Source organism: Leptopilina boulardi, unplaced genomic scaffold, assembly GCF_019393585.1.
Source record: "Leptopilina boulardi isolate dan_hultmark-lab unplaced genomic scaffold, ZJU_Lbou_2.1 LbouV2_371, whole genome shotgun sequence".
Taxonomy (NCBI): Eukaryota; Metazoa; Arthropoda; class Insecta; order Hymenoptera; family Figitidae; genus Leptopilina; species Leptopilina boulardi.
The window spans coordinates 1,493,133-1,511,702 of NW_026137942.1; the positions used below are offsets into that span (position 1 = coordinate 1,493,133).

At 26.8% G+C, this 18,570-nt stretch overlaps 1 protein-coding gene across 2 annotated transcripts in view; it reads right to left on the bottom strand.

The window, feature by feature from the left end:
• LOC127287491 (WD repeat-containing protein 55 homolog) overlaps positions 1–17,416 on the bottom strand; it is a 122,899-nt gene extending 105,483 nt beyond the window's left edge. The window contains exon 1 of one of the 2 annotated variants that reach the window (XM_051314454.1): positions 17,246–17,416. The gene's annotated coding sequence lies outside the window, so the exon portion shown is untranslated. The remainder of the gene's footprint in view (positions 1–17,245) is intronic. The other variant, XM_051314456.1, reaches the window with a different exon arrangement.
• Positions 17,417–18,570: the final 1,154 nt, after the last annotated feature.

The window sequence follows — 18,570 nt, forward strand, 5'->3', positions numbered from 1 at the left end:
AATATGAAGGGGGTAAATCAGTAAGGAAAAATTCTTTTTATTTTTTTTTAAGATGGAAATCATGACCACTGATCAGGGGAATATGACCCGTAAATATCGTGATTGTGACAAATATGAATTAAAAAGGGGATCCACAATCTCCGACACAGTCACTGACATAAGGAGAACGAAGAAAACTAACATAAAAACAAAGAATAAATCGACACAAACAAGAAATAATTTAGAATCTAAGAAAACAAATAAGAAAAGCTCTAAGGAAAGGAGAAAAATCATTAAAAATATTAGCAAAATCAAAAAAATAACAAAATCTGAATCTGTGAAAATTAATCTGGAAAAACTTTTCGGACCCAACTATCCGGATTATAAAATCCAAATATTGTTTAATAAATTAAAAAAAATGTTAAAAATTAATAAATTGATTTGTTTAAGAACCAAGAATGTACATTCTTCATTTTTTTTTCTCTCTTTCTTATCTTTATTTTCTCTTTGCGTCGTGACTGATTTTGAGTGTCACTGAATAGTATATAGAATTTTGTTATCAATTTTTTTTTCTCTTCTCTTCTCTCTCTTCCTTTCATTTTCCATATTGCTATCTGCATTGTACTTTGTAATGATAAAAATAATTGAGTAGTTAAATTTTATTTTTTTTTAAAGATGGAGAACAATAATCACGAGTATGACATTGTTCTCTCAATGGAGCAATATCCCTCCCAACTACTTCAGGTCAATAAAAAATACAATGTAAATGTAATAAATTCAATTGGCCCATCTTTTATTTATTAGAGTGGGAGAATTTAAAGAAAATTTTGAATTACAAATGGCGGAATGTAATGAATTTTATTCATCATACGATGAATCATATAGATTCATATTTGAAGGCGAATTGACCAATTACGCAGGATGGCCAATAGTAGCGAAAACAAATAACAATGCTTACATAAGAGGAATCCTCATGTTATTCAATACTGGAGTGCAAGACATGTTTCTTGTATATGATGTGGATAACGATGTCCATATACATATAGCTAGAGAAAATATCTTTTATTTAATATATAAACTTCTTTATATAAAAAAAAATTTAACAAAAATAGCTTTAACCGACATTTTACCTAATAATTATATCTACTGGGAAAAAGAGGCAATCGATGGATTTGCCATTTTAATTCAAAATAGAACCTTCCAATTTCATTTCAAAGCTAGAATTAACGATGTAAACATGGGTTGGGGAATCCTCAACAGGCTTTGGTCAGTTGATGACAAACTGATCGATTTAAATTTAGCAAAATTAGCACCCGGAATAATTGAAATATTCCCCAATTACGATGAAGTGATTGAGGAGGAAGTTGAGGAGGATGAGAATGTTAGATTAAGAGCCGTTGGAGGTTAAATAAAGCTATTTTAAAAAAAAAAAAGAATATAAATTTTGATTTTTTTTATTTTAAACAAATTAATTTATTGCAAGATTTAATAAATTTATTTGTTTAGAGGGGCATTAAGGGGGTAATCAAAAAAATTTTTTTTTCTTCTCTTAAGATTGCCTATTGAGAATATTTTTCTGCTTTATAAACAAATCAATTCTTTTATATCAAAAGAATATGATTGGTTTAGGAGGGCATTGAAGAGTTATTCCAATAGTCAAAAGATTATATTTATTTAAATGCAAATAAAGGGAAATGTACAGTACCATATAATTTCAAAATATAACGTTTCATTCTGGTATTCTATATGTATATATATATATATATATATATATATATATATATGTATATATATATACTTGGGCAAAGAAAAATATAAGAAAGAAAAATACTGTTGTCATGAGTACACTTGCACTCAGGAGAATGAGTGTATATATACATATATATGTGTGTATGAATGTCTAAACTATACACTAATATAGGAATCCTAAAAATATGAAAATGCATAGGTAGAATAAATTCAATGTTTAAATATTATATTAAATAATTAACAATACATAAATAAATCACCCTTTTACATTATCATAAATATTGATAAATAAAATAATAAAAATTATTTTATTTTGTAAAATTATTATAAAAAAAAAAATTAATTATTTAAAGAAAAGTCATAAATTATTTATAAAAATCAAAGAAAAGAAATATTAAGAAATAAACTTAGATCTAGAGAAATAGAATTTCTGAAATAATAAAAAGAGATGGAAGACATTCATAGATAACACTATAGACAAGTATACATGAGAAAAATAATAGTAAGAGAGGAAAGATATAATTTCGAATATAAAAAAATTATTAATTTAATTCAAATTTAAAGATTTTTTTTATTAACAATATTAAAAATAAATATGAAACAGTTAAATTGATTAACCATATTTTTCATTTTTTATACAAAATAATATAGATTATTTTATTTAATTGCTTAAATTAACAATATTAAGATAAAAATTATATGCCACATAAAAGTAAAAATTATTTAAAATTTAATTGTAAAAGTAAAATCTTTGTCAAATTATTATTTTTTAAGATATTAAAGATTTAAAGAAACTATATTAACAATTGAGAAATGATTGACAGCTGAACAATGGCATTGTTCTCTGTATACGTTACAACGGAATTAGAAAGAGAGGAATCGCTCTGTCCTTGCCAAAATAATTTAAATATTACACAGGCCAACAAAATTAGCAAACTTTTTTGGTGCGGCAAATGTCAGACCTGTTTCTGATAGGTTTTTTCGTGCCGAACACGAATTCGTAAACGAAAATCTCCTATCAGCTCTAGTTTTTGAGAAAAACGGGTTTAAAATGTTCAAAAATCGCGTTTTTGGCTAACTTTGAGTACCTCTAACACTGAAACAAAAGGTCTTAGAACCTTCCACTTGGGCTTAATTTGAAGCTTAATGTTTTAACTATTATCCCCAAAAATGACCTATTTTGCACCATAACCTCAAAGTCATTTGTTATCCATTTTTGATTCCCAAATATTAATTTTGTAAAAGTTTGTGCGCGTACATCTAGTCCTTGAGGTTAAGGTGCAGCAATGTAATTTTTATGAACTACAATCAAGGGATAAATTGAATCGAAGCTCAACAAGAAGGTTCACTCACCTTTGATTTTATTGACTAGAGTTATTTAAATATTATCAAATAAGTTCTGTAGCTAAATACTAGTTACCAACAATTTTGAGGTTATTACTGAATAATATAATTTTTAGGGCTTGTAGTCTAAAATTCAAACTTTATTTTAAGTTCAAATAAAAGGTTCTATTTAACTTCGAAACGATATATGACATTTATTCATATATAAAAGTAGAAGTGAATAAGAAAATAAACAGCTGATCTACCGAATAATTATAGGAAAGATTCCTCTAATTTGGTAAACAAGCAACAAGTTTTCTAAAAACAAAATAAATATTTTCTTTCAAATATATCTATAGAAATAATAAATTTAAGAATTGATCTAATTCAAATAATTCTATTATATTATTACAATCATATCTGTTGATATAACTGGCACGTGTCCATTGTATCAAATAATTAAATTTGAAAATACAATGTCCCTTTAAATTTAGACAATAGCCATTCTTTCTTTTGTATAACTTACGTAATGTGGGTGATCATCATCTAAACATTTATGTTTACGGTCATTCAACCACATTTTTGAACTTATTAATTTCTCAGAACCGAAGCAAATTAAGGCCCAGTGATGCCAGGCTGCACACCAATTCCACTCCCACCATGCCGCCCGTGCGCCTCCCTCCATACGGCCACACACAAGTATAAACCGTGCGCTTACTCTTGTAGGTGTGCCTATTTTTCGTTTTCCTCATATTCGCCCGCTTCAGCTGAGCGATTATGCCCGTTTTTACCGACAGCCGGTTAATTTCACGCGCGAACTTTTGAATTCTTTATAATATAAATATATTTTTATTAATGTTTTTATAGATATTTATTAATAAATAATTAATAAATATACTATATATATATGAGAGATTCTTTTTCAATCGCCCCAGCCCAAAAAGTCAATGTTCTGGGATTGGCTTCATACTTTGGTAAATTATTGTCCTATATGATAGTAATAAATCCCTAAAATATAAACTCATTAAAAAAATATTTGTAGAAAGTAGAGGGGGTTGAAGTTTTGACGTTAAGGGTAACATTGTCATTTTCAAATCCGTATAACTATGACAAAAGTTAATGGATTTTAATTTATCTATAATGAATTTTATTGCATTTTTCACGTACTTTTCAAAAATGTATACAAAATTAAAAAAAAAAATTTTTGACCCCTTTTTTTCAAAATCAACCCTTATTTTTCGATTTTCACCCCTTCGGGAATTTTTTTTTGTTTTTTTTTATTTTCATTGGAAAGCTGAGGTTTTTTCCCATGAGCTATGTAAATATGAAAATGGGACAACAATAATTTTGTGAGAAACATAATATTAAATTAGGCGGTGCCTATCTAAATCCTCAAAGATGATCTCCAGGTACACCCCTTATCGGCACCGCCTACTTTAATATTCTGTTCCTCACAAAATTATTGTTGTCCCATTTTCATATTTACATAGCTCATCGGAAAAAACCTCAGCTTTCCAATGAAAATAAAAAAAAAAAAATACCCGAAGGGATGAAAATCGAAAAATAAGGGTTGATTTTGAAAAAAAAGGGGTTAAAAATTTTTTTTTTAAATTTCGTATACATTTTTGAAAAGTACGTGAAAAATGCAATAAAATTCATTATAGATAAATTAAAATCCATTAACTTTTGTCATAGTTATACGGATTTGAAAATGACAATGTTACCCTTAACGTCAAAACTTCAACCCCCTCTACTTTCTACAAATATTTTTTTAATGAGTTTATATTTTAGGGATTTATTACTATCATATGGAACAACAATTTACCAAAGTATGAAGCCAATCCCAGAACATTGACTTTTTGGGCTGGGGCGATTGAAAAAGAATCTCTCATATATACTATATTATAAATATAATATATTACATATACATAATGTAATATATAAATAGAACTGAAAAATAAAATTAATGGTGATGATAATTAATATTACATTATTTATACCTAATTATAATCACTATAAGTAAAAAAAGATATTTTTTAAAATCATAATGTAGTAAATAGACGATTGTTATTATTATTAGTAACTGAAAAATTTTTAACTTTTTTTATAAAAGTAATAATAAAAATTTATTTTTTAACATTTAAACATACAATTAAATTACACTAAAAAAACAAATTTATTGCTTTAAATAATTGATTATTTGTATTGTTTATTTGTTATTATTTTGTTATTATTTGTATTGAATAATAAATATTATTTTAGCGAATTAAATTTTATTTCTTTTAAATACGGAAATTATTGGCTTAAATACAATTTATTTCATTCTAACAATAATTATTTTGTTTAAATAAATAAGTATATATTTAATAATAGACAAGTAAGTGATTATTTAAAAAAAATAAATTTTTTTGGTCTATGGGACGTATCACGTCAAACGGAACAGAGCTCTAGCCAAAAATTGGCTTGATAAAAAAAATCGTTTAAGGGCCGAAAAAACTTGTACACTCTTGTACTTTCGAAAGCAGATGGGCGATTTCAGAAATTCAATATGGCGGCGCCTCTAGATGTGATATAAGTCATCAATGTCACGATTCGACAAATACAAACATGAATAAAATTTCCAAAATTAATTAAATTTAATCAAAAAATACACTTTTAAGCATTTTTGGGGTCGCTGAATACGAATCTGAAGTCAGATTTTAAAAATTCAAAATGGCGGATCCAAAATGGTGGTCGATTTTTGTTAAAACTAAATATTATTTTTCAAAACTGGTTACTCGTAGGTTTTTGGGGTCGCTGAATATGAATCTGCAGTCAGATTTTAAAAATTCAAAATGGCGGATCCAAAATGGTGGTCGATTTTTGTTATAACTCAATTTTTTAAAAAACTGGTTACTCGGGGGTTTTTGGGGTCGCTGAATACGAATCTGAAGTCTGATTTTAAGAATTCAAAATAGCGGATCCAAAATGGTGGTCGATTTTCGTTAAAATTCAATTTTTTCTTCGAAACTTGTTATTTGGGTGTTTTCGGTGTGGATGAATTAATTCTAAAATTAGATTTTTTTGATTAAATATGTTATTCGGGTGTTTTAAAGGTCGCTTATTTTTAAAACAAAGGAGCACTTGTATATTTTTTAGCCAAGTGTCTTTGAAACCTTTTATGAACGATAGCATTGTAACTAACAGTGTATATTTTTTAGAGCTTTATGATTTTACCTATGTAAAAGAAAGATTTAAATATCAAAAGTCCTTACAAACACTTTACTACTCATTAATTTTACATATTATTTTTTTATTTTTCATATGCGCTTAGTTTTTTATTATTATTATTTTATTTACAACATATTCGCATTCAGCGACCCCAAAAACCCCCGAGTAACCAGTTTTGAGAAATAAAATTGAGTTATAACAAAAATCGACCACCATTTTGCATCCGCCATTTTGAATTTTTAAAATCTGACTGCAGATTCATATTCAGCGACCCCAAAAACCCCCGAGTAACTAGTTTTGAGAAAAAATATTTAGTTTTAACAAAAATCGACCACCATTTTGGATCCGCCATTTTGAATTTTTAAAATCTGACTGCAGATTCATATTCAGCGACCCCAAAAACCCCCGAGTAACTAGTTTTGAGAAAAAAAATTTAGTTTTAACAAAAATCGACAACCATTTTGGATCCGCCATTTTGAATTTTTAAAATCTGACTGCAGATTCATATTCAGCGACCACATAAACCCCCGAGTAACCAGTTTTTTAAAAAAATTGAGTTATAACAAAAATCGACCACCATTTTGGATCCGCCATTTTGAATTTTTAAAATCTGACTGCAGATTCATATTCAGCGACCCCAAAAACCCCCGAGTAACTAGTTTTGAGAAAAAATATTTAGTTTTAACAAAAATCGACCACCATTTTGGATCCGCCATTTTGAATTTTTAAAATCTGACTGCAGATTCATATTCAGCGACCCCAAAAACCCCCGAGTAACCAGTTTTTTAAAAAAATTGAGTTATAACAAAAATCGACTACCATTTTGGATCCGCCATTTTGAATTTTTAAAATCTGACTGCAGATTCATATTCAGCGACCCCAAAAACCCCCGAAAAACCAGTTTTTTAAAAAAATTGAGTTATAACAAAAAATCGACCACCATTTTGGATCCGCCATTTTGAATTTTTAAAATCTGACTTCAGATTCGTATTCAGCGTGGTGCCGTAATTTTCCTTAAATCTCAAATGTCATAATATTCATTTGACATAAAGACAGTTGACATAACCAATATTTGTCATAATTTTTTTGGTCATAATTTTACTTTAGCATAAATTTTAATTGACATACTAATTATTCAGCATAATTCGCATTTGACAGAATGTTTATTAAGTATAAGTTATATTCGATATAACTTTCAATTGTCATAATTTTTATTTGGCATAATATACATTTGTCATAATCTTTATTTGACATAATTTTCATTGATCATAATTTTACTTTGGCATAATTATCATTCATCATAAAATGTATTTGATATAATGTTCATTCGTCATAACTACTTTTTGACATAATATTTATTGGTAATAATTCTTAACTGGTATAACGCTAATTTAACTTAATGACTATTGGACATAATGCTCATTTTTCATAATTCTTAATAATCATAACTGTCATTTGTAATAATCACTTTATTATATAATGTTTATTATTAATAATCAGCACTTGACATAACGCTTATTTAGTATAATGTGTATTTGACATAATGTTCATTTGTCATAATTTGCATTTCACATAATGCTCATTTGTCATAATTCTTATTAGTCATAATTTTCATTTGTCATAATTCTTATTAGTCATAACTTTTATTTGTCATATATACTGATTGACATAATGTTAACTTTTTATAACAAGCACTTGACATAATGTTTATTTCACATAATTTAAGTTTGACATAATGTTCATTAGACATAATTTTAATTTGACATAATGTTCATTGTTCATAATTTTTATTTGTCATAATTATCATGCAGTATAAAATGTACTTGATATAATGTTCATTTGTCATAACTATTTTATGACATAATGTTTATTTGTAATAATTTTTAATTGTTATAACGCTAAATTAGTATAATGTGTATTTGCCATAATGTTCATTTGTCATAATTTTCATTTGTCATAATTCCCATTTGTCATAACTTTATGTGTCAACGATTTTTTGCTGTATCTTCCCATCCTTGGTTTTTTATTTAGTAGATTGTATATGTTGGTAAAGTAGATTAGGTGGCGCTGTCTAATATTTCTGAAATTAATTCTAATTATTTTTTATTTTAATTTAATAAATTTTTTTTAATAATTCTGTAATAATTAACATTATAAGATTTTTATATTGTTCAATCGACTTGCTAGTAAATATTTAACAGAATTAATAATTAATAATATATATTATTTTTGCTAAAACTTTCCGTTTAACAACGCAAATTCTTGCATTTCTTAAAAATTACAATATATATCTTAATACTAGAGACACCTATGATTATAATTAAAAAATATAGTCATATTATTTGAAAATAAAATTCTTACTAGTAACTAATTTTAATTATTTTTTTTTCAAAAAACTTATCCTTAAAAATATATAAATATAAAATAAATAATAATTAGAATTAATTTCAGAAATATTAGACAGCGCCACCTGATCTACTTTACCAACATATACAAACTACTAATTAAAAAACCAAGGATGGGAAGATACAGCAAAAAATCGTTGACACATAAAGTTATGACAAATGGGAATTATGACAAATGAAAATTATGACAAATGAACATTATGGCAAATACACATTATACTAATTTAGCGTTATACCAATTAAAAATTATTACAAATAAACATTATGTCATAAAATAGTTATGACAAATGAACATTATATCAAGTACATTTTATACTGCATGATAATTATGACAAATAAAAATTATGAACAATGAACATTATGTCAAATTAAAATTATGTCTAATGAACATTATGTCAAACTTAAATTATGTGAAATAAACATTATGTCAAGTGCTTATTATAAAAAGTTATCATTATGTCAATCAGTAATTATGACAAATAAAAGTTATGACTAATAAGAATTATGACAAATGAAAATTATGACTAATAAGAATTATGACAAATGAGCATTATGTGAAATGCAAATTATGACAAATGAACATTATGTCAAATACACATTATACTAAATAAGCGGTATGTCAAGTGCTGATTATTAATAATAAACATTATATAATAAAGTGATTATTACAAATGACAGTTATGATTATTAAGAATTATGAAAAATGAGCATTATGTCCAATAGTCATTAAGTTAAATTAGCGTTATACCAGTTAAGAATTATTACCAATAAATATTATGTCAAAAAGTAGTTATGACGAATGAACATTATATCAAATACATTTTATGATAAATGATAATTATGCCAAATTAAAATTATGATCAATGAAAATTATGTCAAATAAAGATTATGACAAATATATATTATGCCAAATAAAAATTATGACAATTGAAAGTTATACCGAATATTGGGATCTGACATTCGTACACATGCCATCTGGTGTTGAAAAATGTAACTAGTTTTGGATAACTTTTTGTGTCACTTGCAATTGTAGTTCCGCTGTCATTCTTAATTATTTTATCATTATGAATGAAGCTACATTTTTTACCGCGTGAGAAATCTTCCTGCAGAATTAAGTGTTCTGTGAGAGGCTGTGGCAGTACTGTAGCGAAAAATTTAAGCGTAATTTTCCATAAATTTCCGAAACCAAAACAACGAGTAGTGGATGTGAAAAATACGTTCGATAATTTTGAAAAAGTCGATCAATTAAAGGCCTGGAAAAATGCTTTAAATATAAACAGTATAAAGCCTTCTATGAGAGTATGTTCTCTGCATTTCAAAAGAAGTGATTACATTTTGCCAGGTAAGTTTAAGATTTTAAAATTTGGAGGTTATATAATCTTTCATATTACCCGTGCATGTGAACATTTTGAAAGTTAATTTATCACTGTAAAAACGGATAAATAAATTTTTTTTTCACTTCTTGTTAACAGACTTTTACAATGAAAAATGAAATATATACATTTATAAATTTTCATATAATTACATGAAATATAAAGGAAAATACAATACTTTTCTTGCACATGTATCGCTGGATTTGAGAAAATCATTTGTATAAAAATAAGATTTCTTTTATATTTTTATTCATGTTTGTAAATAGGAATTTAAATAGTAATTTTGTATTAAAAAAATTCACTTATACATTTATTAAATTAAGCAATATTTTTTAAACGATTTTGTTCTATTGCATCCCATGTTATTCCCATGTAAATTCACTAAAAGTGTTACCCAATTTACGCCATATTGCTTTAGGCCCCGCCCCCATGTCAGATCCCAATAACTTATACTAAATAAACATTCTGTCAAATGCGAATTATGCTGAATAATTAGTATGTCAATTAAAATTTATGCTAAAGTAAAATTATGACTAAAAAAATTATGACAAATATTGGTTATGTCAACTGTCTTTATGTCAAATGAATATTATGACATTTGAGATTTGGGGAAAATTACGGCACCACGTTTGTATTTGTCGAATCGTGACATTGATGACTTATATCACATCTAGAGGCGCCGCCATATTGAATTTCTGAAATCGCTTATCTGCTTTCAAAGGTACAAGAGTGTACAAGTTTTTTCAGCCCTTAAACGATTTTTTTTATCAAGCCAATTTTTGGCTAGAGCTCTGTTCCGTTTGACGTGGAACGTCCCCTATATATTATTAAACCCGTTTCCTCACCACCCTGGAGGTAGAGTTTGTAGCGCGTTTTTTTCTCTTTGAGGACTAATTGAAGTTGCATGCAGTTTATGACATTGAATATATTATTTAATGAAAATAGCATAAGTTGTAAAATTAGTAGATAAAAAATATGATTATTTTTAAGTGAAAAATAAATTAGTCCTTAAAAATTGCACTTTCCAAAGCAAACTTCTAAAAATTATTTTAGAGAAATATTGGCTGTGAAAAGAACATTTTATTTTTTCTAGTCTTGAAAACATTTAAAAGATACAATTTTTCAGATTTTGAGGACATAACAATAACTATGTACTTTTCACAGCCAATATTTTAAAAAATATCTTTTTTTACTTATAGTGATTATAATTAGGTATAAATAATGTAATATTAATTATTATCACCATTAATTTTATTTTTCAGTACTATTTATATATTACATTATGTATATGTAATATATTATATTTATAATATAGTATATATATATAGTATATTTATTAATTATTTATTAATAAATATCTATAAAAACATTAATAAAAATATATTTATATTATAAAGAATTCAAAAGTTCGCGCGTGAAATTAACCGGCTGTCGGTAAAAACAGGCATAATCGCTCAGCTGAAGCGGGCGAATATGAGGAAAACGAAAAATAGGCACACCTACAAGAGTAAGCGCACTGTTTATACTTGTGTGTGTGGCCGTATGGAGGGAGGCGCACGGGCGGCATGGTGGGAGTGGAATTGGTGTGCAGCCTGGCATCACTGTTAAGGCCTAGATTGATAAGAAGGTAAACATAAACACGTATAATAGTATATATCCCCGGTGTGAGAGTTAATAATGCTTTAATATCATGAATAGTAATTATTCGTGTAAGGAACATGAGTATCCTGGTAGGTATAGAATATGATTAATAATTAAAAAGTTATATAATATTTTTCTATGTGTTAATACTGTTATTAATAAATGGTTCGTTATGTTATTCATAGTACAATTTGAGGTAGTTCCCAATCTCGTGAGAAACATGTCTACCAAAATTATAAAAGGAAATGCTTACATTTCTTGCCATTCTTGGAAAGAATTCATAAAAGATTTGCAATGTTACATTTTTTCGATAGAAACAATAGATGTAGAAGAATATAGAACATTAATCAATAATGATTTTCAATTATTATTCTTAAAAAATAATTGTAAGATGTTTCAATTGGAAAATGAAATTGAGGACAGTATATTAGAAAGTAATTCAATATTAGAAATCAATTTTCCACCATGTATGACAATTCTAAATACAAAATTAAAGAATAATAATGTGTTAAGTCATTATGAAAGATTTTATTTTACATTACTTTTAAAAAATATTGAAATACCAATTACAGTAGTCTTACAATTATTTGAAAAATAAGAAATTAAATTCAATTTACTAATCAGAAATTACATAATATAATTGTGTCATTAAATGTTATTGAATTTCTTAGGAGACAGTGATTCCAATGAATCCACGGACATTTATTGCAATGCGGCCAAGAAATTGAAAAAAAATATAGAAAAAGGTATAAATCTTATTTAATATTGTCTTCATAAATTTATTACATATAAATTTTCTTAACTGTTTTATATTCATTACTTTCTTTTTTATTTAAAATAATATTAAAATCTACAGACAATATTAAGAGAAATAAAATATATAGATGAAAATATCGCTTTTCGTAAGAAATAACAAGAAACGTTACTTTAACCAAGATATACATAATTAATATATTCCTTTTATTTTACAATTCACAGAAACGATAGCACGGCAGATAAATATTGATGAAGATTTAACATCAACTTCTGGTAGGCATTCTGTTAGAGATAATTCAGTTTGTTATAATATATCTTCCCTTTCGTCACTTTACTTTGAAAGTTTTTTTGCTTATTGTTATTGTCATTATTAAAAAAATGTTTCACAAAAAAACTGAAAACAGATGAATAATTAAACAATCAAATTCTTCAGAGTTTATCCATTTTTCAATTAAAAATTTTATTTTCAATAAATAATTCCGACAAACATTGTTTCAGACACATAATATTTCTCTTCCACATCACACTATGTAGATAAAATTGCCAAACACTTTTTCACTAAATTTTTATTTTAACTTTTTTATCATTATTAGAATCTTTTAATGACTATTTATTTTTTATTTCTATTTATTTTTTATTAATAATGTCAAATACGATGATTATTTGGGGTTATGTTTTGATTTCGTATAAACAAAATGGTTTCCAACTTGCCTTTTCTGCTATCACGTGATGACTTAAATCATCGCGCGCATCCAATTTCAAGCGGCAAATTTAAAAATGACTCCTGTTCAATGTTTTTTTCAAACTTCTCTGTAAACCGGGTTGCATAGTTCTAAAGTAAAATATACTAAAGTCTTCATAAACTTTAACATTATATTGGGGGTGATTCATAGTCAAATAATCTTTCTGTATACTATGGAAACTTGCAAACATCTCGAAAAGTACGAATTTTCGTAAAAAATGTTCAAGACAAAAGTTGTTCGAAACAAAAAGATCTACATCTTTGAAATCAAAAAATTGGCCCCAGGGCCCAATGTTGGGCCATACAATGAAAAAAGTGGTTTTCTTAAATGAGACCACTCATTTTCAGTATCAAATTCGTAATCCCTATAAAATTCTGCGTTCAGACATGTTGTATAAGTGCCCAAAATATTAGTCCCAATGTCTGGGATTGGGCCCAACAGTTTTTGACAAACAAATAAATAAATTTTAAAAAATCATATCTTGGGGGGTTTTTTGGGGTCACAAGATTAGAAATTTGAAGCCAATTTTCAAATTGGGCACAGAGCCCAATGTAAGATTCCACGGCACAATGTGAGGCCCACAGAAATGAAATTATTTTTCTTAAATAAAACCCACTAATTTCCAGTGTCCATTTCGTAATCGTTATGAAATTCTGGGTTAAGACTTGTAGTACAAATGCCAAAAATATGGGGCCAAATGTCTGGGATTGGGCCCAATATTTTTGGAATTTGTACCACAAGTCTAAGCCCAGAATTTCATAATGGTTACGAAATGGATGGAAACTAATTTTTTTTACTGTGGGTCTCACATTGGGACGAGATGAGATTTTTTTAAATCTATTTGTTTGTCAAAAAATGTTGGGCCCAATCCCTGACATTGGGACTAATATTTTGGGCACTTATACAACATGTCTGAACGCAGAATTTTATAGGGATTACGAATTTGATACTGAAAATTAGTGGTCTCATTTAAGAAAACCACTTTTTTCATTGTATGGTCCAACATTGGGCCCCGGGCCCAATTTTTTGATTTCAAAGATGTAGATCTTTTTGTTTGGAACAACTTTTGTCTTGAACATTTTTTACGAAAATTCGTACTTTTCGAGATGTTTGCAAGTTTCCATTGTACATAATGGACGTGAAAACTAAGATGCGCGCGTCCCGCCGCGCCGCACGGGACGTTTTAATTTTTTTCTGGCAAAGTTCTTGCTGCCCCATTATGAAAATTAGAGAAGTTATTCTTAACATCATAGGCAATAAGTAGAAAAAAAAATTTTTTAAATCGAAGAGGTAGTTTTTACAAAAAATGAATTCAAAACTTTTTTTGTATTTTTTCCTGGCAAAAAAATTTTTTTTTTCATGAACTATTTTTTTCTTAAAATAGTATCTTTTTGTGAGAAATTTGAAAAAAAATTGATCTCATTTGGATAACATGAAAAAAAGTTACATGTTTTTTTTTTTAAATGACATAAATTTTTAATTAGAGATATCTCAAAAAATTTTGAAAAATTGTTTGTGGGCTTTCATTCTGTACAAATAAATGAACATATTCACAAGGTTTCAATGAAATTGCTCCAATCATCAAAAATTCTTGTGATCAAATCCCATGGAATTGCTCTTATATCTTTGACTTGAACGATACAAAAGAGAAAATTAAACAAAAAGTTTTTTCATTGTTTATTGTTTAAAATGAAAAAAAATTTCCATTTTTTTGTAAATTTCAAATTGATACAGTTTGTGAAGAAATGATCAGAATTTAATTCTGGATACGGCATTTGAAAGCTTATTTCATCACCTTTTCAACGCTTTCTTGGAAATTTTTTTTTTATTTTGACCAATTTAAATTAAAATTATTAAACGAGGTTATATTTTTTTCTTGCATCATTTGGCTCCTAAAAACATATAAGATGGTCAAAAAAATTAAATTTTAATTTTTGACCATTTTAGAATTTTTATTTTTTGAAAAAATTAATATTTTTGAAAATCCATACGAGAGATTCTAAAGAATCATTAAAAAAGTGTGGAAAAAATTTGACGATGAAAAATAATTCAAATTGTGAAAGAAGATACATACACACTGAGAAAAATAATAATGTAATGTTAATAAAATAATTTGGTGGAGCACTTTTAGTTAAGATTAGAAAAATTTAGTTGACATAACAGTAACGAAAGAAGCAATCAATCGAGAAATTTAGTTGGCTGTACCAAAAATTTCGTTCAAGCTTTTGCGTCTGTTAACTGAATAATTTGGTTCTCCAAACCAAACCGTCTGAATGCTCAATTGCGCATGCGCTGTTCTCGTAAATATGGCTTATTTCTCTGTTTACGGATGTCACACGTTAACCATGCTTCGCTCTTCGTGTCGTCCAGTTTTATTCAAGTGTTTTCGGGAAATAAAAGAGGATAACAAAAGTGATAAAATTAAGTGAAAAATAAAAAATATAAGTGTGAGCCAAAAAATAATTTGGTTGAGAAAAGAAAAAATTTTTTTCATTTAACTAAATTTTTTGTTTGCTTAAAAACAATAAGTTAGTTGTGCAAAACAAAAAATTTGGTAGACTGAACCAAATGATTCAACGAAAAAATTTAGTAGCCCTAACCAAACGGATTAGTTGCACATATATCAAATAAAAAATTTGGTTTGGAGAACCAAACTTCAGTAGATGAAACCAAACAGTTTCCTCAGTGCATATTTAATAGAAGAGTGCAATGATGTTTTAACTCATATTTTTCTTTCTTTTTTTAAAAAAATTAAAATTTTTGAAATTCCATGCGAGAGATTCTTAAGAATTATTAATAAAGCGAGGAAAAAAATTAGCGATGAAAAATAGTTAAAATTGAGAAAGAAGATAGATATTTAAAATATTAATTTTTTAAAGAAATTAATTTCTAAAATGCTCAAAAATTAAAATGTTATTTTTTTTGACCATCCTGTATGTTTTTAGGACCCAAATGATGCAAGAAAAAAAGATATCTTCCTACAACCATTAAAATGTAAAGGATTCAAAATGAAGGTTGTCACTCCCCTTAAAATTTAAAAAAAGTACTAGAAAAAATGCTTTATAAGACTTCTGTTAAATAGAATTTCGTTTACATCGAATTTTAGTTAACTGTAAATTCTTCGATATGAAAATTTTGCATAATATAAAATCCATATTATATAAATTTGCTAAATAGAAATTCGATAATTTAAGATTCGACGCCGTAAAAATTTTTATTAGTTAAAAGTGGGTATTAGCATTTAATAATAAATTATTCGTATTAATGAATAATTTACTTTATTTGAAGTTTAACCGATGAAATAAAATTGTATCAAATAATTTTTATTTATACTAAAAAACCAAATATTTCACTGAAAAAAATTAATAAATTGTTCCAAGTTTAAAAAATCAGTAAATAATAGTTACTTTAATTTATTCATAAAAAATTTCAGAAAATAGAAGAAATTCTCTGACTTCCCTGACCGTTAGATACCCTGTGAAAATAAAATTAATTGTTAACAATTCTATAATTTCTTTGTGCCGAATAAATTGATTTATGTTTCTGGTAAAGTAATAATATCTTATGTTAAATAGTTTTTAAATAATAGCGTTTTCAAAAATGTGCAAAATTTAAGGTTACGAAAGCACGTTGTGAACATATTATTTTTGATTTATCAAATAAATGATAAAAAATAAATGTCATTAAAAAATTAATATACTTTTAAACTTAGCAATAAAGTAAAAAATATATTTTTTACAGAAACAATTGGAACTTGTAAATTCACGTGTATAGAAGTTATAAAAAAATAACTAATAGGTTATGTTTCTTTTCTTTGTGGGACCAGTATAGTCACATTTTTCTAACTTCAGACATTATAAAATTACTCGGACATTTTTATAGTGTAATATATTTTAAAAAAATTAAATGTAACGTGGTAATATTTCACGTAACATACACATATGTCAATCTTTTATTATAATTCAAATTAATTAAATATATGTAGACGCATTGTCTACACATAACCTTAATTCATATATTAAACTTAAGGTTTTAAAAGTATTCGTGAAAGGTCATGTATACTTACAAAACAGCAAGTGTTCACCTTTCTTTTTACAACGTTTTTAAAATTATTTTGAAAGTAATAAAATAATTTTTATAAAATAAATTTTTATTTCATTAACGGTTGATTGTTCACACACAAATTTGTGTTTGGAATTGTTATTGAATACACGCCGGCATATAGACGATATTAAAAGCATTCGATATATCGATAAGTTGCCGAAAATAAAGGCCATTCTCCAATGATCCTTCATACGTTAGGGTACAGTCACAAGTACATTAAAGGTGAATTCATAATTTAAAGGGTGAGTTGATAATTTTGAAGAAAAATACACAATTTAACGATAGATCGTTTATGAATTGGGATTTTCAGCGCACTTTTACGGAAGCCTGTAAAGCTCACGAGCGTCTCGGACACAAGTGGCAATATTTCGTACCACAAGTGTCTTCGAGTCCGTCCAACTTGTGGCACGTTCGCGTTAGTTCATGCCACTTGTTGGACGGACTCTGAGACACTTGTGGAAAGTGGATTTTTTGAAGGTTTATTCACACAAATAATTGCTTTAAGGTGCTTATATACCTCAAATTTCGATCAGATGAACATTATTTCTGGACCGTGAAAATGCGTGAAAAGTCATTTTCACGGCGGGTATTTTTGAATTGTTTTAAACAAAAAATGTTTTTTTAAGAAATATAATATTAAATAATTGTTTTAATATGTAAGAACACTTTAAAATAGTGATAGAGAGATGATTTGATTAAAAAATTTAGCAAATTTTGCTTTAAAACGTTTTCTGCTACAAGAAAGTGTAAAATGACGATGTTTGTGAAATGGTTTGTACAGTGCTTCTTCCTTGTGAGTGTCTCTCAGAGTTTTGTTTATGTTATGTCGTTTCTTTTTAACTTGTAATAAATAATGAGTGCTGAAAATAAATCGGTAAGTTGAAATGTTTATCAAATAAATTTAAATTCAACTAATTGTTTCGAATAACTGAAAGAAACATGTACACATGTACACTGTACAAACCATTTCACAAACATCGTCATTTTACACTTTCTTGTAGCAGAAACGTTTTAAAGCAAAATTTGCTAAATTTTTCAATCAAATCATCTTTTTATCACTATTTTAAAGTGTTCTTACATATTAAAACAATTATTTAATATTATATTTCTTAAAAAAAACATTTTTTGTTTAAAACAATTCAAAAATACCCGCCGTGAAAATGACTTTTCACGCATTTTCACGGTCCAGAAATAATGTTCATCTGATCGAAATTTGAGGTATATAAGCACCTTTAAATTGTTTTATATTTATATTTTATGTGGTTAGCATGTATGTTTGATTAATAA